The sequence below is a fragment of the Protopterus annectens genome, chromosome 10.part0 (genome assembly GCF_019279795.1).
Source record: "Protopterus annectens isolate FY-2018-M chromosome 10.part0, PAN1.0, whole genome shotgun sequence".
NCBI lineage: Eukaryota > Metazoa > Chordata > Ceratodontiformes > Protopteridae > Protopterus > Protopterus annectens.
In genome coordinates this window covers 1,269,292,533-1,269,317,146 of record NC_056744.1, presented here as the reverse complement: position 1 = coordinate 1,269,317,146, position 24,614 = coordinate 1,269,292,533, and positions in this window count along the sequence as shown.

Genomic DNA, 24,614 nt, shown 5'->3' with positions numbered 1-24,614 from the left:
AGCAAACTATATTTCAACACCCACCTCTCCAAGTCCCACTAACACAACTTTGTTTTCTTTTGAGCCAGTTCCCCTTACTTACATCAAATCTCTACTACTCAAGCTAAAACCTTGCTCTCCTTCCACTGACAATCTATCTCCTACATTCCTCAAACTTGCTGCTGACTCAATTGCTTATCCTGTATCTATACTAATTAATCGATCTATTCTGGAATCAACTGTCCCCACACTTTGGAAATCTTTCTTCACTATCACTCTTCATAAAGATGGAAACTCCACTGACCCCTCAAACTACCGACCCATTGCAATTCTGTCCCCCCTCTCCAAGATATTAAAAAAATGTATTCACTCACAGCTTCTCAATCACCTCCTCACACACCACTTACTTACCCCTACCCAACATGGTTTTCATCCTCACCACAGCACCACCACTGCCCTCCTCTCCTTCACTCATATCATTGCAGAGGCCCTAGACAACAATAAACTCATTTCCTGTCTCTTCCTAGATCTCTCCAAAGCCTTTGATACTGTCTCTCATCCTCTACTACTATCCAAACTCACAAATCTCCACCTATCCCCCTCCACACTTGCCTGGTTTAATAGTTACCTATCTGGCAGGGAACAATCTGTCAAATGGCTCTTATCCTCCTCACCTTTCCTTCCCATCTCCACTGGTATTCCCCAAGGCTCCATCTTGGGACCCCTTTTGTTTAACATCTTCACCAATGATCTTTACACCTTATGCAAAGAATCCTCCCTTATTCAGTATGCCGATGATTCCACACTTATTTCCATCTCAAATAACATTCCTGAACTACACTCTCTGACCCAACAGGCCCTACTATCCACTGAACAATGGCTCTCTCACAACCTGTTGATCCTAAATCCCAAAATGACCAAACTCCTACCTTTCCTTCCCCGTTCTCTTTCTCATCACAAAACCTCCTTTTTTATTACATCTTCTAACATTACAAACATCCAACCTGACACCCACACAAAACTCCTAGGGGTCATTATCGATGACAAACTCAAGTTCAACCTACACATACTCCAATGTATAAAAAAAAAAAAAAACAGAAACTAGGTCTGCTATATCGGAACAAAAAATTCCTAACCCCTGAATCTAGACTTACCCTGGGCCAGGCACTCCTCCTCCCCTCTCTCTTATACGCCACCCCAGTTCTTACCAATATCCAGGCCTCCACTCTAAACAAACTGCAACAGACTTACCATAAAATAGCCACATTTATTACTAACTCCCCATACAACTCACACCACTGCATTTCTTTAAACTCTCCTCAATGACTTGAACTTCCCCAGTTTCTGCTATCTTATCAGTTTCATATGCTACACTCTATTCTTTATAAACCCTCCTTCTGTCCATCTCTGTCTTCCTTAGTCTCCATCTACATCCCATCCCAGACCCTCCATACTTCTAACCAACAATTACTTGATATCTACTACCCAAAAAGGTCAGTAGGCAAACTACACTACAAACACTCCCTTGCCCATGCTTGGAACAAACTTCCCCTTGACTTACGTTCAATCTCCCACACCTCACACTTTAAAAATGAACTAAAAGCTTATTTTCTCAATTCCAGAACCTGCCCTTGCCATGACCCTACCTAGTCTTCCTTCACTTTATGTACCCTCAAAAGGACCATACTTAGTACCTCATTATACCTCTCTCTCCAATGTGTCTACTATGCATTTGCACAATTTTATACAAACAAAAAATGTTTATTGTTGACCTATTGAACTATATAAATGTAAAATTGTTACTTAGCTTCTTTTTAATGCAACTTTAACTTTATGCATGTAACCCAACATATTTGAATCATTTTGCTATAACTGCTATTATATCAATATTGTTTAAAATTATACTTGTTTTAAAATGTATTACTGGAGCTTTTCTCCTCAGGTCTCCACTGAAAATGGGCCACAAGCCTAGTTGGACAAACCCGGTTAACAAATGTCAATAAATAAATAAATAAATAAAGTGAAGCTATTAAAATTTTGTCACCGAGGTGCCTGTCGTAGGGACTGTACCTGTGGCTTAGTGCTTGGAAAATGGAGGTCAGCTTTAAATGAGATCGCTAATGGAGGACTTTATAGCACATTTTTTACAAGGTGGTTATTGGAGATTACTTGTTAATATATTTCTGTTACAAAGAAATTTATATTTGAGTACTTTTTCTCTTCTTTCTGGTGGATATTCTCCTGTTTGGCATTTAATTTTGCAGATATCTAAACCAATATTTTACAAGTGTGTTTTACCAAGATTGCTGATGACTGTTGGCTGGACACTATTATCTACCCATCCACTTATACTAAACAGCTCCAGTAATGGGTGGAACATGCACATACATGGTGTAACAAAATACAATATCAAGTTATTTGTATAATATGGGGGCTGGCATAATGACTAAGGTGTTAAACTCACAGACACAAGGTACAGGGTTTCATTAGGCTTAAAATGGCCCACAAGGGCATCTAGTCCAGTACATACCTATGAACCTATGAAAAGTGTAGCACAGTAGTGTTCAGAAAAAGAGCTGTTCTCATCTCCTGCTTTATAAGTGATACTTCTCTTCAGGCAGATAAAGTCATACGAGTCATGGGTATTTATCTAGACAGCTCTCTCTATATCTCTCTTATTCAGTCATCATATCACTGCCCTTGTGGCATTTCCAGTGGAGTGATAAAATTCTATCAGGTTAGTTTCCAAGAGAATATTCTCAAGATTCAAAAAAGGTCATCCAACCACTATACTCTTCCCTTATCAGAATCATCATCAAATACAGTACTCCCTCTGAGATCTAGAAATCCAAGTGTATCACTCACCTAGATAGGCCCCAGAGATTTCTAACCAAGAAAATTAAAGGCCTTAAATCCATCAGTTATCCCAAAAGATCATTATTACTCTCATTAGCCTCTTTATCCTACTTGCTGCTCCAGATTACTTATGTCTCTCTTTTTGAGACATTAAGTAGTTATGCATAGTTTTGTTTTTAACATAGTATATTTTGTGCATCTTTTTGGTACAAGTTTGATGTATAAGCTCATGCTAACTACTGTTGTGCTGTTTTAGATATAGTAATTAGATCGAGCTGATGATATGTGCAGTCTGCAGACAAATTCACGATTATACACGTCCTATGGAGATCATGTACACATGCTGTTGAAGGGGCATTCCTTCACACAGTAGCTGAACTTACGCTCCACGATAGAGTCAGGATCTCGGCAGTCTAGAAAGCTCTTAGTAGAGCCACTATTCCTCTGTATGAAGAAGAATCCATTTATGTTGTCTGGACATCTTTAGAGGATCCCTCTTCATGCCTCCCACAGGAGGTATAATGCCAGCTATAGCTCACTTGATGCAGTGCATGTTGTTGAATTAGTTTGGTTAATTAGTATTTCAGCACCTTGTATATTCTTTGTAGTTTTTATCTCACCTGCTTCTCTGAGTTGCTGACTATAGCCCACGGTGATCTCAAGCATTTTGTGTAGGAAAGAATTATGTCTCACAACAGGTTCAACACAAACCTAGCATGTGCAACTTTAATATACCAAATTCAATATATATATGTATATATATTAGCTTCCTTTGGAATGCTTAAGATCCCAGTGGGGTGATCTAGCTTTTCATGAAAAGCATCTCATTTACTGTTGCTTCCCAAACCTGATTCTCCAAAGTATTGATTCTTTATGTTTTCTACAGTTTTACTGTAGTGCAGGATTGTAGTTCATAACTGTACTGTTTTCACCTTTGTTGGGTGTTTTCCTTTTAGACGTGTACAGCTATGGAATTAGTATGTTTAAGTAAGCTGTATGGTGAGTGAAGTCCTGAATAAGGGGGCAAAACAGGGCTTGGCATCTTGCAAAATGGTGTTTCCCATATTGCACTTGTAGGTTTAGTGGTTTAACTTTGGTTCTTTTGCTCCAGTGAGATTGTTGTTGGTACCTTGTGCATTGAGCTGTCACAGTGAATGTGTTATACAGAATCACCAGTGATGAAGAAGTATTATCACTTGCACAACAGCGCCGGTTAAGCAGGTTTAAACTATTCGGGCTACCTAAAGTCCACTCTTCAAATTTTCCCTTAAAACTACCTTCCTTGAGCTATACTACTGATCTAATCAGCGTATCCTAGAACTAAAAGGATCATCTCTACTTGACTCCAAGTAGACTATTCTCTATCTGTTAAACCTAGCACTTGCTCCTACAGTACTTATTACCTTGATACGGCACTCTTGTCATAGATAGTACCCCAAAAAGGCAAACCCCCATTTCTCGGTCACCCACGTCCCCCGGAATCTTTTTTAAAGTTTTTTGTCTATTCCTTCTAGCATGTCGAGGGATCAGTTACTAGTGTCCTCTCCTGCTCAGCTGGTGAACCTGGGAATATTGAGGCAATGTTACACTTGCCTCACGTACACAGACAACCCTTTCCTCCTCCCACAAAACACAAATACATGCGAGAGATGCAACTATACGGCCAAACTGGAGGCTGAGCTCTCTCAACATAGGACTGGCAAGACCAGTCAGGAGGAGAAGGTTACCACACACACTATAGACCCAGTCTCACATAGTACCACCACAACCTCAAATCATACACATAAACACACAAAGACATACTCGGAGGCTCTGATCAAAAATCTACCAAAACAGCAGAGGCCACCAAAGCAGACACCCAAACAACCACCACCTCAGAACACAACACCTGCAACACATAGACCTCACAGTCAGAGTGTCAAACAGTCACAGCCCTTAAGGCCAAACACAATGCCAGACACACTAGTCATTGGTGACTCCATAGTCAGACACACTGATGTCCCGCTCACCAGACTGAGTAAGGAGAAGGTCACAGTAAGCTGCCTGTCGGGCGCTAGAATCCGCCACATAACGCAAGCACTCAGGTCTCTCAACAGCAGGTACAAATACGACTCAGTCATTGTCCACGCTGGTGTAAATGACCTGAGACGTACCTCCTTGGACTACATGAAAAGAGACATTGAGGAGCTCTCTGATTATGTAGCCCAGGCAGGTATGACCCTGACCTTGAGCAGTATCCTACCTTCACCAAGAATGATGCCACAATACAGAGATAAGATGATCAGCTTTAACAATTGGCTTAAGTACTGGTCTCATTCAAAGGGGATCCAGTGTCTGTCTGCCTGGGATGACATGCTGGACAAGCCACGCTGCTTCGCAAGGGACGGCTTGCACTTGTCACCCCTGGGATTCCGGATATTGGCAAAGGCTCTTGCCACCCCCATAGTGCCTTTTTTAGGCAAGGCTCAAATTCTAAACCTACCACCCTAGAACACAAAAAAGGAAAAAAACTAAGGGTAATGCTGCTCAATGCCAGAAGTCTAAATCTCAAAATGCACGCACTCGAAGCCCTTCTCAGTATGGAGAACATTGATGTCTGTGCTGTGACAGAAACCTGGTTCAAGGCTCCTGAGAGCACCCCAGCACTATCAGGTTTTACCTCATATCATGCGTTCCGCCCCAAAATCCGTACAATACTAAGAAAAGAGGGGGGATATCCATATTCATCAAGGACACCCACACCTCAAGACTGGTGGCAACGCATGATGCATCGGAGACCATCCAGGTGCAATTAACCATAGGCAAGACTGCTCTGCAAATTGTAGCATGTTACAGGCCACCCTCACAAACTCAGGAACCTCACATGGCCTTCCTGAAAACACTAGAGGGGATAAATGTATCACCAAACACCATCATACTAGGTGACTTCAATTACCCTAATATAGACTGGGAACACTACTCAAGCCCAAACACCCTAGCCCAAAAGTTCCTGGAATTCATAAACTCAAATGCCATGGAACAACTAGTCACCATCCCCACAAGAGGAGATAACATACTTGATCTCATCATCACGAACATGGGAGCACAATGTTCAACACCGGAAGTATACCCCTCACTGGTGAGATCAGATCACAAACTAATCTCGCTGGGGGTCCTCATCCCACCCCCACCTGAAATAAAAAAGACCACAGTAAAGAACTTCGAAGCCGACTTCACACTTCTAAAGACTAGTGTGGTCTCCTTTAAGGCCCCTGACGCGGCGGAAAACAGTACTCAAGCCGCTGAATCACTTACAAATGCCTTCTACCAGCACCTGCAGGACTGCATGGATAAGGCAATCCCAAGCAAAACAAAGACTCTCTGTACCAAAGGTAAGCGTCCAGTCTGGTGGACCCCAGCCATAAACAAACTCTACAACAAAAGGAGGAAGCTACTACAAGATAGAGCAAAATCCTTAAAAGGTAAGACACCCTTGATCACTATAAGTAAAAAACTAAGAGCTCTCATAAAATCATCCAAAGCAAATTTCGAGAGAAAAATAGCTAAAGACTCAAAAGACAATCATAAGGCCTTCTTTAGCTATGTTAGAAACTTGGGAGGAAACTCCCAGATATGCTCAGAACTAGTTCAAAATGATGTGAAGATTACTGATCCTACAGACATTGCCAACATACTGGCTGACAGGTTCAGTGCAAACTTCTCCCCTCCCCACAAGGAGAGATATCTATACCAAACGATTGCAGCCCCCCAAACATCTCCAATGCCCAAGTGAGAACTGCTCTCTCCAAAGCAAAAAACACAGCATCCATGGGACCTGATGGTGTCCCCGGCTGTGTGCTCCACGAACTCAATGAGGAATTAAACCCACAGCTAGGACAGCTGTTTAATCAAAGTCTTACCTCTGGATACGTACCCAGGGAGTGGCGCACTGCAACTGTGGTCCCACTTCACAAAGGCGGTCCCTCCACCGACCCTGGAAATTACCGGCCCATTAGCTTGACAAGCCATATCTGCAAAGCCATGGAGAGGATCATAATGGACCTCATAAATAAAGACATAGCGAATTTGCAGACTTTAGATCCAACCCAGTTTGGCTTTGTCAAAGGCAGATCATGCCTTTTAAACTTGGTTGACTTTTTCGAAACAGTCACCAAAGCCATTGATGAGGGAAAGGCAGTCCATACAGCCTACCTCGATCTGGCTAAGGCCTTTGATACAATACCCCACTTGGGTATCATTGAAAAACTCATCAGCTTAAATGTTAACCCATACATTACAAGATGGGTTGCAAACTGGCTGAGTGACAGAACCCACAGGGTCAGAGTTGCTGGCGCCATGTCAGACTCAAAGCCTGTCACAAGTGGTGTCCCACAGGGCTCAGTCCTGGGCCCACTCTTGTTTGGCATCTACTTTTCTGAAGTACAAGCAAACACAGGAGGGTTATGGCTGACAAAGTTTGCAGATGACTGCAAACTGGGCCATAGTAGAAAATACATCTGACACAGATATCCTTCAGAAGGGTCTCACAGAAACGGATAACTGGTGCCAGAGCCACGGCCTAAAGTTGAATGCCAAAAAATGCATAGTCATACCCTTCGGGAAAAACAAGGTTACCCCTAGCTACCAAATAGGTGGCAATCCACTGAGCACAGAAGAAGTTATCAGGGACCTGGGGACCCAGGTTGATAGTAGTCTGTCATTCGACACCCATGTAGCTAAAGTAGTTAGGAAGACCTTCTACATTGCCCACCTTATCATGAAGGGATTCTCATCTAGATCAAGGGAGGTCATAGTCTCCCTTTACTCATCACTCATCAGACCAATGATTGAGTACAATGCCCCATTCGGAATGTATCTGACCCGACACTTGCAGCAGCTGGAGAGGCCACAAAAGTTCCTCACCAAAAGGATAAAGGGTCTCAAAAATCTGTCCTATGCTGCCCGACTGAAAGAACTCCAGCTCTATTCAGTCGCTACCGCTGCTCAGAGGTGACCTTTGCCTAACATACAAGGCCATGTCAAACCCAGATTTGATGAATATGCTTCACCTCAAAAATCTAGATCCATCAGAGCCACAAGGGCGGGAGACTTAAACCTCGACACAGCTATTAATAGGACGTGCTGGCGGGATAGATTCATCACCCAAAGACTCCCTATGCTGTGGAACAAAATCCCGGTATATGTGAGGCAGAGCACCTCGCTGGCCTTGTTCAAGAGAAATCTTGACCAATGGATGGGAGATCGCAGATATACCCCAGGGATTACCTCAGTGTCACTGCTCGACAGAGGCACAGCAAAATAATGGGTATAGTTCCCCATACTAAAGGGGTGGCATAAGCCACAAAACGATGGGCTAGGCTTGTAAATGCCCTCGGGCAGATAGCCTAGTATGAACCTATGAACCTATGAACTTGATATCATTGCCATCAGTTTAAGAACGTGGGTGACTGGATAAATACCCATTTTGTTTACTTTTTTAATTAACAAGAAGACATGTCAGTATGAAGCCATAGACTACATAAAAGAAAGAGATGACCTAACAAATTAATAATTTTACAGTAACTGGCCACTCCTTTTCTAACATTATGTATCGATATATTTTTGAAATTATTAGGGTTTCAGCATTTTGTGCATACTTTGTAGATTTTAATTCACCTTCTTCTCTGAGTTGCTGGCTGTTGTCCTTCAGTTTAATTGCAAACAGTTTGTATAGGAAAGAGTTATGTCTCAGAACAGGTTCAACACAATCCTAGCATGTGCAAGTTTAACATACAAAATTCAGAAGTAATCAGTGATAGAATGTGGTCAGTACACAATTTCCTTATGAGTGCTGTGTTTAAATAATGAAGGTATGGTATGTAAATACTATACAACCTGCATTCCCATGATGCATAATTGCTATAATGACATAATACAGTTTTCATGTTTTTAGTATTTTTTGATTATGCATTTTGTGCTGTTTGTCGATGTCTAAATGTTAAAGATATTAGGTTGTAAAGTCTTTTCTGTACAACTTCTAATGTATATTTTTCATACAGTGGTTTTGTTCAATAGCAATAATTAAAAAAATGTGTTAAATGTCTTTGTCCATCTTTTCTGGGACATAAATACTAAGTATCACCCTTCCCCATCCATGACATTAGTTCTTCATTTCTTACTACATTTGTTTAAGTTTTGCTGATACTTTCCTTGCCTACACCAGCACTGAGGTGCTATGTGTTTAATACTTAATTCTTTCCAGGATACATTTTTATTTTTGTAAGGAATTCAGTATCCACCCACACCCCCATGTCACACTTTTATGTGTGTGTGAGCATAAGTTGTTAGATAGTAGATGAAATCTCCACACATGCAAAGCAGACAGTGATATATTCCCTTGTGAGTATGATCAGTATAAACAGAACATGTATGTTTATTAGTGTGTGGTGAACACATTTGCATAACTGAATGTTGGAATGTTTGTATTACGTGTGCATCCATACAACAATGTATCTGAATTTATGTTTCTGCAATAATAAATTAAAAAAAAAGTGTCTGTGCTAACAGTATGCATGCAAATGTCTATGCATCAGTTAATTTAAAGATTGCTATGAGGTACTGTTGATTTCTTCATGTAAATATTTTTAGACACCACTGTCTGATTCCAGCATTAGAGATGTTTTGTCTTAAGATATGACAATGCAGTTGAAATTGATATTTTGACTTTTCAGTAGGCGACTCTTTTTTAGGGACTTATATAAAATGTTACCAAAGTTAGACTTGGTCTTTACTTGGCCAATTAACATAAATTAAGATCCAATTGTTCAATATGCAGTTTCTGAATAATGAAATACTAATGCATGAGCATAATACAGAACAATAAACAGATGGGAAATTCATGTCTAGAAGAATGGCTACATAAGGCTATAAACAATAAGAGGAAACCAGAATTTCATCATGGTTTTTATAGTTATGTGATTATAAATAAATAGTCAGGGAAAGTGTGTGTATCGAAAAGGGTCGCACAGATAAATTGTAGGCATGGACACAGGGGAAGAGGACAAGTGAAACATGGCAGAGAATGGTATGTCACTGAAGACAGTGGTAGCATGAAGACAAATAACATATTAACATGATACAGTATGCACTGCATGGTTATTATGTAACTGTCACACAAGGTGACATATTAGTGGAAAAGATTCTTTGTGATATAAGCATCCTGACATGTACAGTGGAGAGGACATGTGTCGGGTTATGTGCATGTTGTGAAGCTGTGCAAAATGAGATGTCTAAATATGAAAGTAATGTCAGCACAGGTCTCAACCAAGCAGGACACATAGTAACATGCTAAAGGAAGACAGTAGACAGAAGCTTGCATAGTCATGGGTACTATCAGAATAATACCACCAGTAATGCCAGTCTTTGACATAACATATTTGGATATTAGAAGCATAGGTTTTTGTTTAGCTGGCTCTCATTTTCATTAACCCTGATTTAGGGCTCTTCAAAATGATAGTGCTGAGGAAGCGATACTCTGTTTATGTCACTGTAAAGTGCTGAACGCTATTTATGGTAAACTGGTGAAACTGCTACATTGTTTCAGTATTGTCTAGTAATGCGATATTCTAACTAGTTGTACTGATTGCTGCTAAATAAGTTTAGTCTAGTAAGTAATATTGTTATTTCTCTTCCTTTTTTCAGTGCTCTATTCCACGCAGTAAACATTTTGTCATTGCACAGAGTGTTACAATAATTTCTCTCTAAGGCAGCTTTCCAGTTAAATGTCTTTTTTTATAATTTATATTTGGATATTAGAAGATTAGGTTTTTGTTATGCTGGCTCCCATTTTCACTAAAAAATTTTCAGTCTCCTTAAAATGATAGTGCTGAGGAAGCAATACTCTGTTTATGTAAGTTAAAAAATAAATTGTAAAGTGCTGAATGATATCCCCCCCCCCCATAAGTAAATCTGGACATCCCCAGTACCTGCCCCCTACCCCTTATCTCTAGGAAACAGGTCATCTTGGCTATGTTAAGAGGAGGTCATGTCTGTTAAATCTGGTTGACTTATTTGAGACAGTCACCAAAGCCATGGACAAGGTGAAGACAGTGCACACCACCTACCTTGACCTGGCCAAAGCCTTTGACACTATTCCCCACATGGGCATAATATATAAACTTGCTCAACTAGGCATCAATCCATATGTTGCCAGATGGGTAGCAAACTGGCTTTTGACAAAACAACCTAATCAAAATAGGAAAAGCCACCTCAAGTAGTAGACCTGTAACGAGCGGCATACCCCAGGGATCGGTGTTGGGGCCTCTGTTATTCAAGATATACTTCTCTGAGGTGCAGGCCAAAACCACTGAGCTATGGCTGACCAAGTTTGCAGATGACTGCAAGCTGGGCATGGTCATCAATTCCCCAAGTGATGTGGACGTCCTCCAAGAGAGTCTCACCCAAACAAATGACTGGTGCCAGAAACATGGCCTCAATCTGAATGCCAAAAAATGTATCATCATCATCATCCCCTTTGTGGAGAATGACATCCCCACATATTATCACATTAATGACAACATGCTAAGCATGCAATTAGTAGTGAGGGAAGTGGGCACCCAGGTTGATAGCCACCTGACTTTTGACCACCATGTTGCTTCCATTGTACTGAAAGCTTTCTATATGCCCACCTCATAAGTAAGGGTCTTTCATCCATGTACAAGGAGGTCATAACATCCCTGTATTCTTCCCTTATAAGGCCAATTATTGAGTAAAATACCCCCTTCAGCATGTACCTTATGAAGCACATGCAGCAGCTGAAGAGACCACAGAGGTTCCTCACCAGGAGAATCCAGGGCCGCAAACATTTGCCCTACAGAGATAGGCTAATAGCCCTGTCCCTCTACTCAGTTTCATACAGACTCCTGAGAGGTAACCTCTGTGTGGCATACAAAGCAATCTCAGACCCCGCCTTGATGGGTCTACTGCATATCCGCAAGTCAAGCTCCACTTGAGTAACCTATACATGCTACCTCAACCTGGTCTATGATATACATAGGACTTGTTGGTGGGACAGATTTGTGTCCCAGAGACTCCCCCATCTGTGGAATAGACTCTCTCTCCATGTCAAGCAGAGTACCTCATTATCCCTTTTTAAGTGCAACCTGGATAACTGGATGGGAAGCAGAAAATACACCCCAGGGATTCCACCTGTGTCCCTGCTGGATAGGGGCATTGGGTACTGAATTGTCTAAAAATGGGCTAAACTCCTGGCTAGGCTTATAAGGGTCTCAAGGCCAATAACCTATTAACTTTCTATGATCCTATGAGCCTATGGTAAACTGGTGAAACTGCTACATTATTTCAATATTGTCTGGTAATAGGATATCCTAACTAGTTACACTGACTGCTGCTAAATAAGTTTGGTTGTAGAGTCACAGTGTATTTGTTTTTGGTGACTTTTAATAGGCTATGTTAACTCTCTCTGCCTTCTGTACAATATTTATGATGCCTATGCTTATTTTGATGTCCTTATTTTGTTTCTTTTAGTCTTATATCCCTTCCTTTTCTCTTTTTTGCAACTTTTAGCACCACTGAGAACCTGGTCACCTTGGGTCCCCCCACTACTTGTGTGAGTACGGATTCCTCTCACTCCAGCTAAAAGCAAAGGAAACTCTAACCAATTGTCATCAAAAAATAAGGACTGCAACCCCAGCTTTAACTCCAGGAACTCTGCTGTTGCCACTTAGAGCCTGTGTAGGTGCATGCTTTTGTAACTACTGTTTTGCCTTCTTAAAACCTATTACAATCAGCTAGACTGTCTACCCCATGGACAACAGCTGCAAACCTTCTTCTTCTTAGCCCACCCCTACCCTTTTCATCCATTTCACTGGTGATGCATTTTGCTTAACTTATCTGTTTTATGTTAAGGTATTGAGCCCCTCTCAGTAGAGTCATAATCTTCAGCCCCTACCCCTCAATACTTATTCTTCACTAATTGAACACCAAACAAAAGTGCAAAGTCTCATGCTACTTTTATCTTTAGCTTCATAGTGTGCAGCAAACAAAGAGTAAAGGGGAATACAAATGTAAAAAAAAGAATAAAAGCCACCATTGTAGACTAGTAAGCAGCATACAACTTCTACCTTTGATGTACTCTTATGGATTGTTTTTCTTAACAGAAACCTTCCAGTCCTCGAACAGGGTGTAAGCCCGCTCCATTCACCATCACTGAGCTCAGGCTCACTCTACTCCCCTACCATACCCCCATTCCCACCCACCCCCCACTTTCCTTTAGTTTATAGTCTCTACTCAAATAGAAAACCCAACCCACTGCATCCAATTACCCTATCCCTGCTCCCTAACCTCACACATACCCATCCTTTTCCCTTTACACTGCATAAGTTTTTCCTACATCCTTTATCAGTTAATATATAAAATGACCAACATTGCCTATCTACTTATCTTCACTCTCTCCTTAGGTATTCCTTTTTCTATTCTAACCTAAGTAGCCTCTCTCCACACCATACAATTCTATCCACTTTCAAGAAAAGCCACATTAACTGCTTAACCGCAAAGCAATTTAAAAGGCTTTTCTAACATCTCATCATCCTTATTTAATATTAGCAATTTACTCAGCCCAAAATTCAGAGTTCTCCCCATCAGCAATACACCAAAAATATTTCCTTAAACATTAGTTAGGTCCTCTTCTAAAACCAAATTCTTCACCTATCTTACAAGTCTTCTCCTATTACTATTTCAAACTGGTGACATATACCCTAATCCCAGCCCATCTCATACGCATGTTGTGTCTTTCGGCTTTTCTCAGTTGGGGGTCGCCACAGAGGAACTCCGGTCCGCTAATGATTGGCAGTAGATTTTTACGTGCCGAGTTGCCGGCCCTGATGCACAACCTTCAACGAAGGTTTGCCCATTCACGCATGTCTCCACGCAGAAGACACTCTAGCTGAGAATTGAACCGGACAACATCTTACTGTGAGGCGACAACACTACCGCAGCACCACCACCGCCCATCTCACACTCATAATATCATTAATACCCCTTCTTCCCCTCAATACCACCTCCTAACACTTGAAACTTATCTACAATGACAATTAATGTTCTGAGTATTTGCAACAAAATTACTGAATTCCATGCATGGCTCTCACAATATAAGTCTGACATCATAGCTGTTAAAGAAACTTGCCTAAAGCCACATATATCTGATACTGAAATAGTTCCAACTGGTTATAGTATCCTACATAAAGACAGACTTCTAAAGAAAGGTGGGGGATGTAGCTTTAATCTATCACAACTCTCTAACCATTTCAACTTTTCCCAAAACTATCCCAACCTTCGATAACATAGAAATCTTACTAGCATCACTACACATTAACAATACTAAACACCTGTATATAGCAGTACTATATATTCCACCAGGCCAAAATATCCCTATGCTTGAAAACTTTCTAACTTGGACCACTCATAATATATCCTATGAAACTATCATTTTAGGTTATACTAACATTAATTGGCCAAATTTAGTCTTAAAATCCCCAGATAACTGTATTAATCTCCACGGGTATACATAACTTGTTTCTGGCCCCACACAAATCCCAAATAAACAACCAGAGGCCACAATAGACTGGATTCTTGTATCAGACCCACACAAATATTCTAATACTAGTACTCTTCCTGATGTCCTAAGTGACCATTTACCAGTCTATAGACTTAGAACCCATACACAAATACTCAAACCCCACAAATATAGATTAGCTAGAAATCTAACTAACTTCAACCAAGTAACTTTCAACAACTCCCTAAAAGCTCAGAATTGGACCCCACTAAAATAATTACTATTAGAAGTATTCTATTTTAATAAGTTCTTCCTTGACACACTAAATACTTCAGTCCCTATCAGGTCCAAAAGAATAAAACTCAATCATGCTCTTTGTCTCACAAAACCTTAAAAACAAATTCTTCTCTCCAGAAACTGGGCCTGGAAACAATGGCTTAAAAAACAAAAAACAAGCAAATGAAATCTATTTCAAACAACTGTGCTATAAAGCTAAGGTACAAAATGACAAATGAAGTTATTTTTCACAACAACTATCTAATCAGAAAACCAACCCAAAATATTTTTGGAAATCAGTCAACTCGCTCCTTTATCCTGGAACTACACAAAACCCATCACCATATCCTGATAAATACCCAAAACAAATAGCCCACATTTTTAATACCCACTTTATAGACACCATTCTCAAACTTGTCAACAGACCCTCATCAATAACAAGCAATCCCCCTAACAATCTGACAAGTAATTCAAGCTCTACTTGTGAGAATTCCAATTTACATCCCTCACTTTACAAAGAAAACACTAGCAATACTCAAGCAATTCCAAAGTTCTCATTAAAACTGCTACCTACCTCTCTAATATTCAAACTGCTATCTAAACTTAAACCATTTTCCCTATCTGCCGATAACCTCCCCTATGAATACCTGAAACTTGGTGCAAATGCGTTAGCCTATCCTGTCAGTATTCTAATTAACAGCTACATCTCTGAATCCACAGGCCCTCAAATTTGGAAGAAATCTATCATAACCCCATTGCATAAGGGTGGAAATACTAATGATTTAACCAACTACCAATCCATTTCCATTCTCTCATCATTATCTAAAATACTAGAAAAGTGTATATATATATATATATATATATATATATATATATATATATATATATATATATATATATATATATATATATATATATACCCAACTATTAAAACATCTCACAGACAACAATCTCTTAGCCCAAACCCAACATGGTCTCCACCCTGCCATAGTACTATTACAGCCTTATTTTCATTCACCAATACCCTGAACAAAGCTTTGGGCTCTGGTCTACTCATATCAGTAATTTTATTATCTCTATCCAAAGCTTTTGACACTGTATCACATATCAAACTAATCCAACAATTAGAAATATTAGGATGTACTGAACATACCATTACCTGGTTTACTAGCCTCCACAAAAGATAGACAAGAATCTGACAGATGGCAAAACAATCAATCTGGTTATTTATTTATTTATTTGCAGTTTGATTACCAGGGAAGTCCACTGGGCCGACTTGACCCATTTTCAGTGGAGGCCCAGGGAGAAAAGCTCCAAGATGCATTATAGAATTTAGATACAAATGATAGTTAATATTAAAGATCTTATGTATAATAGTTACTCATAAATGCATTCAATATCATGCATAGTTAACAAATTCATTAAGCTTGATGGTAGGGATCACACAGTTTCATTTGAGGAAAACAGATATGGGTTAGGTGTGGAAACAGTTTACATACAAACCTTTTAAGAAAATGAAAATACACTTTACATACACACATCAACAGTAGAAGGCTATTTACAATATTTACAAGGTTGGGTTGTGTGAGGGTAGCTGTAGGAGGTGAGAGCTTAGAGAGAAGCTATAGAAATTGTTGAGAGCTTCATAGGAAGATAGCTATGAGAGCTGTAGAGCTTGGGAACCAGAGCGAGAACCCCCTTGGATTAGGTTGGGTGAAGGCAGGTACATTTCCATTTAGTGGACAGGTGTTTGAATAGTTGGGTTTTGAAGTTTTCTGAGTTTGGTATGGTTCTTAGTGTAGAGGGAAGGGAATTCCATGTTTTGCCTAGTGAGAAAGATAGGAGAAGTTGGCCAGCAGGACGTTTAGGTTTATAGATAGTAATTAAGTTCTGATTTTCAGATCTGAGAGCTCTGTTGGGTGTATAAGGGGGAAGGATGTTAGCTAGAGCTGGACATTTTGTTGGGTGAAATATGAGTCTATGTGCAGTAGTGAGTTGGAGATAGTCTAGGTAGTTTGGGAGTTCAAGCCAATTCAGGGATTGTTGGGTTAGGCAGTGATGGGTGGTATTTTTAGATTTAGAGGCAAATTTAGAGATTTTGTTGAAGCAGTTTTCTAGTTTAGAGGTGATAGAGGAGGACAGGTTGGTTAGGAGAGGGGTTCCATATAATAAGGAAGGAAAAAGATAAGTCAAGGCCAGAGTTTGCCTGGTAGAGTTGGAGAGAAAGCGATTATTCCTATACAGCATACCTAGCTTTTGGTGGGTTTTCTTAATATTTTGTTAAATATGAATATCAAACTTGAGGTGTTCATCTACATTAATGCCAAGTAGTTTATCAGAGGGGACTACTTCTATAGGTTAGTTGGTTTGACTATAGACTTTGAAGTTGTTTTTATCATAGGAGAGGGTCTTTGTGGGAGGGAATAGTAGAATCTTTGATTTATTTGCATTGAGAGAGAGGTGGTTTTGGCGCATCCAGTTTTCAGTTGTTGAGAAGGCAGTTTTGGTTTTAGTCAGCAATTCAGAAAGGTTTGAGGCAGAGCAGACTAAGGTTGAATCATAAGGTTGAATCGTCTGCATATTGAATGATTTTAGCATCAGGAATAGCAGGGTGAAAGTTATTGATGAAGATGTTAAAAAGCATTGGCCCAAGGTTGTATCCCTGTGGTATGCCAGTTGGGTTCGGTAGGAAGGAAGAGATGGTGTTCTTCCATTTGGCTGCTTGGGATCTGTCTGATAGATAGCTGGAGAACCAGGACAAAGCATTATGTGAGAGATTAAGGTTTGAGAGATACAGAAAAGGTGCATGTGGGAAACAGTATCAAAGGCTTTAGACAGACTGAGTAAAACAGTAGAAACTAAGTGGCCTGAATCTCGGGCTTGATTGACAGTTTCTAGGAAAGAGAGTAGAGCATTTATTGTGCTATGGCCTGGACAGAAGCCATGCTGGGTAGGAGTGAGAAGATTGTTTTGGGTCAGGAAAGGCATAAGTTGGAGGTGGATGCATTTTTCTAGGATTTTGGAGATAGGTGAGAGCGAAGCAATGGGGCGAAAGTTTGAGATGCTGGTATTTTTGCCTCCTTTATGAAGAGGAAGAATATAAGCTGAGCACCAGAGTTTGGGGGTGTATGATTCTTTTATGGATCGGTTGATAAGGATGCTGATTGGGAGTGCAATACCATAAGCAGCACATTTTAGGAAGGAAGAGGGAATATTGTCGGGAGCTTTAGAGTAAGGTTTAAGTTTGGACAACAGTTTTTTTATAAAGTTAGTGGAGATGGGTTTGAGTTCAAACAGATGAGGTGAGTTAGAAGGGGGAAAGTGTGGAGCAGTTTGGTTATTATTGGGAAATGTCTTGGTGAGGGTAGTAATAGTGTCTATGAAAAATTTGTTAAATTCAGAGCCTAGTTCAAGATCAGATTTACTTGGGTCAGGACAGGGATTATTTTTGGAGCCTGGATTGAGGAGTGAGTTTACTGAGTTCCAGAATTTTTGGGGTTTTTTATTGTTATTGGACTGAAGTTTGATATAGTAGGATTTTTGTCTTTGGTGATTAGTCGTTTTGCATGGTTGAGGAGCTGTTATATTGGAGCAAGGTATTGGTTAATAAAGTAGGGATCCCCCAGGGCTCCATTCTTGGACCATTACTTTTTAATGTATTTATAAATAATCTCCATACTGTCTCCCTACATAGTTCCCTCATCCAGTATAATGACGATTCTACCATTATATCCTCGGCTAGCAACTTCCCAGATCTCCACAAAATAACTCAAAACACATTCAGAAACATAGAAGCATGGCTAAACAAAGCTCAATTACTACTTAACCCCCAAAAATCCAAACTACTAATATTCTCTTCCAAACCACCCCCACAGGAGTTCAAAATCTACTCCCTAAAGAATACGTAAATTGAAGTAGGGAAAACAGCTAAACTTCTGGGCATCACTGTAGATGATAAACTATTATTCAAACAACACATTCTTAACACAATCAAAACAAACATACTCAAAATTAGGTCAAATATATGGACATAAAGAGTATATGGATAAGCCCACAAGAATAAAATTGGTCACACCCTCCTACTTTCCTCACTCCTCTATGGTTACCCATCTTTACCAACCTCCACGCATCCATAAGCAATAAACTACAATCATGCTATTATAAAATTATCAAATTTGCTCTGGATTGCAAAACCGCACTCACCACTGTCATGCCATTAAAGAATTAAAATGGTTGGAATTCTCACATTACCTCCAATACACTCAACTAACTCTTGTTCATAAATTAATATACAATCTAAATAACTAACCATCACTACATTCTATTGTACAATCCTACATCCCAACCTGAAATCTTCATTCTACTAATAAAGAGCTTCTTACCGTATACAAACCCAATAAGAGAGCTGGACAAAGCTTATATTCTTACTCCATAACAAAGCTATGGAATGCCCTACCCCCCATAATACAAACTGACTCTATGAAAACCTTCAGTCACTCTAAAAGATCACATTCTTGATAATCACATCTGTCCTTGTGATCCCAGGACTTCATACCACCATAAGCCAGCACCAATGAGTTTACTGACTAGAATACCCCTTTTTTAGATCAACTGAAATACTAGCAAACCAGCTGTACTTCTGTGACTTTTTCTTAAACAAAGTGTACTAATCATTATTTCATTCTTAAGAAACTTCCACAAGGCAAAAGTATAATCTCTTTCATATTGTACAGAATATACTGTGTATCATGATTATTTATATTGAATGTCCTCAAAAAGTTATCCATTTATATGCTGTGCAAGTTCTACTGTCATTTACTGTCACTGCATAATGACATTGTACTCTGCATATTTCTATCACTAAGAAATGCTATTCATATTTGTATTTTTTATTACTATAAATCTTATCCTGTTGTATAATAATTTTTGTTTAGTTGTTTGCTGTAGTAATTTTTCATTTGCTACTGGAGCTTTTCTCCCCAGTCCTCCACTGAAAATGGGTTATTCTGACCCAATGGATTTCCCCAGTCAACAAATGTCAATGAATAAATAAATAAATAACATATTTGATTGTGAGTGATCATAGATGGTTCTGCAAGAACACACTTGTACAACAATTATGATTTTCAGCAATCCCTGAGGGAAATCAAGCATACCTTCCTCAAAATTTGACATCTGCTGGAGGTGTTAGGAGGGACACTGTCACACATGCATTTGAAATTACAAATATATATATATATATATATATATATATATATATATATATATATATATATATATGGGTCTACATGATAACACTGACACGCCAAAACACCGGCAATTATGTTGTTATGAACAATTAAGTAGAGTGTATAAAACCTGCATGGTTGTTACCTTTATTCATTCTGATGAAGTTTGCACATCGGTGCAAACGAAAAGCGCTTCATATTAAATGTGGTTTGGATTTATACACATTGTCGTGTTTTACTGCTTCGCTGCTGCTGGTGTACTATTTCAACACTTTGTGTTTGGACAGTGCGTTGGGCTATCTACAGTTGGACTCTCCTTTTGGTTTTCATTATTCTTCCTTCATGATCATTTAAAGCTTCCTCAATACTGCTGAATTGTTACTTTGTTGCTTCATATGCATCTGTAAATTTTTATATTCTTTCTGTTAATTTCTGGTTTGTTCTTTGAAAGTTTGTAGTTTGGTATCTAGTTTGTCTATTTTATGAAATATATCCTGCATACTAGATATTAGTGACTGCATGTCTTTTTTAACACACAAATCCTTAGTATCATTTCTCGAGTGACTCATATTGAAGTCAATTCTCTCTTAACCAAGCAGATGAAATTCTGACAAGAAAATTATAGCTTTTGAAGAACCTGAAGCTATAAATCTTTACTGTTACTATAAATGAATGAAATTAGCTAACACTTATCTCCAAATATTAATTTTTGATTATATTTTCTGTCAGAAAAAAGTTTTCAGTCACAGAGATGCTGTTCTCAGTTAGCCATCTTGGCCATGCCCACCCCCATCATGTTATTTCTAAGAACTAACCCTCACCTTTCCTTTGAGCTAAACATTTGAATCATCTGCCTTTCAGCCTATTGTTTCTTTTCTCTTGCTGTTTTCTGCTGATGCATGTGTCTTCTAGCCTTCCTTCACTTTTATGGTCTTTTAGAGATTCACATCCTGGATTCCATTAGCTTTCTTTTATTGTCATTTGATATTTCCACATGTGCTTGCTGATTTACATATTCTTACTTTCTTTGTGATTAATTTATTATGGTTTGATAAAAAAATTCATAGAGTGTCTTTAATAGCTGTTATGCTCTTAGGTTCTTCACTATAGAGGGTTCTTTTTAATAGTCATGCAGAGCTTCAGGTTATATAGCTTGCATCATTTTTTTAGCCTAGATTTAATGCTTATTTGATATGTTTTATAAAGCCTTTGATTAGAGTGGGTAGGGATACTGTGCTACTTTGGCAACTTTACTTGGTTGTTTCTGCCATTAATAGCTATATAAGTCCAATATTAGTGTACTCACTCAGATGTTTAAAACCTACTATGTTTTATCAAATATAGTGTGTTTTTAATTTTTGTGTACGAGTAGCTTTGCATTGGTTTTCATGCTGCAAAAATGTATAAAGAAGTAAACAAACAGATACATGGCTAAATTAATAAACTAAAATGCCTGCTATGTCTATATTCCAGCTGAATTCCTTAACAGCGTTCCATTTGGTTATCCTACCTTTATTTTTCTAAGTGAAGTAGTCATTTTATTATGTATAAATGTCGCATTTGTTGCTAAAAGTTAAAAATGAATAATCACAGAATCATTACTGTTGCTTTGTAGTAAAGGCTATAGGAATACCAACAGCAAGTTCTAACAGCATAAATTATTTTGTTTATATTCCATAATGGTAATCTGGCAGCTGCTGACAAAGTTATACTATTGTAGTTACAACATTTATTAATGGAAATAAATATAACATCCAGTTCAAGCAAGGTAAGGCATAAGTATTGGTGAAAATTTTCTGTATTTTTTTTTTTTTTGCTCCTTGAATCCAGATTTTTAAAAGAAAAAAGCATCTTTTAGTTATCTTGCAGTATATAAAAGTTGCTCTGATGTAGACTTTACAATACCACTTTGAAAGGTCTTGGAACAGTGGGATGTATGTCTACACATTAAAGACCACTTGCACTGAGTCAGACATACAATGATGATTTATGAGCTAAAAAACAACAGGGGTCCAAAAACAGAAGTGTGAAAAACAACATTTCTTATAACATTTATTCGTGACATACAGTATCCTTTCTTTACAACTTGATAACAGATTAAATTATATTACTGATATTATGTATCTGCCTAGATTAAGGCCAAAACAACATTCTGCCATTAAATACTTAACCAATAATAGCACTTGTGAAAGCTAATAAAGCATTGCCTGACATGTAAGTCAAATATTTTGAATAAGGAGAATTGTGAAAGCACAAAGCCAGTTACTTAGAGCACCTAGGCGTAATGCTAGAACAGAAGATTTTAAGCAACAAGTTGAAAAGATAAGCCAACATTTTGTAGAAAGAGGTTATGATAAGGATGAAATTGGTAGAACTAGAGACATGGTAGTTGAAATGAGGGAAGATACAGCTAAACCATACTTTTCTAAAAGGAACAGTATGCCAACACATACAATATATAAAAAGAAGTCAGAAAATAAAATAAGATTCCTCTTTTTTTATTCTACTGATGTGAGGTTATACAAAAATATAATTGAGAAACACTGGGAAATTTTGATGACAGACAAAGAGATTATTTCCTTACTGGAACCCAGACTAAGTTTTGCACACAAGAACATGCATTCACTAAAAAGAAGACTTTGCTATTTTAAGAATGAGAATATAAGAAAGAAAGATGGACAGACTTACCCATGTGGAAAATGTTCCATGTGTAAACACATAAGTAGTATTGACAAGTTGTTACATCCTGATACTGGTATGGAATATGTTTTTAACATTTCAGCTAGATGTGCCTCAGAACATATTATTTATCTAGCTCAATGTATGGTATGTTTTTGTTTATATGTGGGCAAAATGGACAGAGCCCTTAGAGATCATATCAAAGAACATATGTATCAGATACAGAAAAAAAGTGATGTCAGTGCACTATCCAAGCATATCAAAGTGAATGACAACACACATAATTTTACTTTTTTAGTTATAGGTAAAATATATGATAATATTAGGATGAGAGACATTAGAAACAGAACAGAACAGCTTGATGCAAAATGGATTATAAGACTGAAAGCAGACTCTGGGCATGGATTAAATGACAGGATACCAATAAGACCAAAACTTAAAGCGAGACCATTGAATAGATAAAATATCAAGTTATTTGGTTATAGGGTCACTTATATTAAATACTAGAAGTTTTTAGTTGTAAATGTTTATATCTGAGCACATTTTTATGTATGTGTATTTTTATATGTGCATTTTTATATATGTGTTTTTATATGTGTTTGTTATATAAGTACATTTTTAAGAAGTATATCTTCACAGTAATGAATAGAATCAATTGGTTTGAATGTGACAATTTCTTACAAGAATATTTTTACTTAATTTAGGATGTTTCTTTAAGATGAACATGACTTAATTAATTGGTTCAAGGTATAAAAGACACACAGTAGATAGTATGCATTTGTATCTGAAGAAGCAGAAGTTATTTGTGAAAGCGCTTATACATCTGTGGTTGAATAAAGAAGAATTTTTACACTGGAACTACTGCCATTTTTTGGACCATGAGTATTTCTACATTTATTTGCATTTTTTTCTTTGGTGGACTGAAGCCTCTAGTAAGGACGGTGGTGTGTTTTTTTTTTAATTGTACATATCTGCTTTATTTAGTTTTGTTAACCACAGGGATGATCTAGCCCCATTAACATTTTCACAGCCACAACCCAAGTCAATGTTAGAAACAGCAGACAAAAATAGATCAATAAAATACTGTGATAATTAGTATGATAAATACAATGGAACAAGTCAAGCTCCACTCGAGCAACCCATACACGTGACCTCAACCTGGTCTGTGATATCAATAGGACTTGGCAGGAAGGATTTGTGTCCTAGAGACTCCCCCCATCTGTGGAATAGACTCCCTCTCCACGGCAAGCAGATTACCTCATTATCCTTTTTTAAGCGCAACATCGATAACTGAATAGAAAACAGAAAATACACTTCTGGGATTCCACCTGTGTCCCTGCTGGACAGGGGCTCTGGGTTCAGACTTGTCTAAACATGTGCTAAATTCTTACTACACAGCAAGAAGACCAATAGTCTAACCATAGGCAAATAAATTTCAGTCCATCCAAATTGAAGTAAAATCAGCTTTAATCTTCCATAGAACTCAGATAAAACAAGGTTAGTGCTTTCATGGTTGTATCACACCACTTCATTAGACCATAAAAATGTATAGCTGTGGTACCATATAAATATGCTCAACAATTAACTACAGTCAATCAATAAATAAACAATTATTCAATCAAAAACTAAAATCTGCATATATTCTTGTTATATATACTTCTAGGTGAATCTATTAAACTTCATAGTTAAAAACTCAACATAACAAATAATGGAAAATAATAAAGAACAGGTACAAACACTTCATTTAATGAACCTCATATAAAATATATATCCAGACACATGAGTCCTAAATATTTCATTTAAAGATTTCATTTAACAAAGTGCCCTATTCTTTAGAATGGGCTTCATAGGTATCCTTTCATTAAGACCTTTCCCTCTATCAGCCCTTAGCTTAATTATCCATCTGGTTTCAGAGGTTTCTGTATTATTTATCAATTCACCACCTCTTTCACTAGATGAAACCTGTTCCATTACTTGGAATTTAAATGAGTGTGACTGTCCATTCCGAACTACATGCTTGGCTAAGGCATTAAGGCATTTGTCAA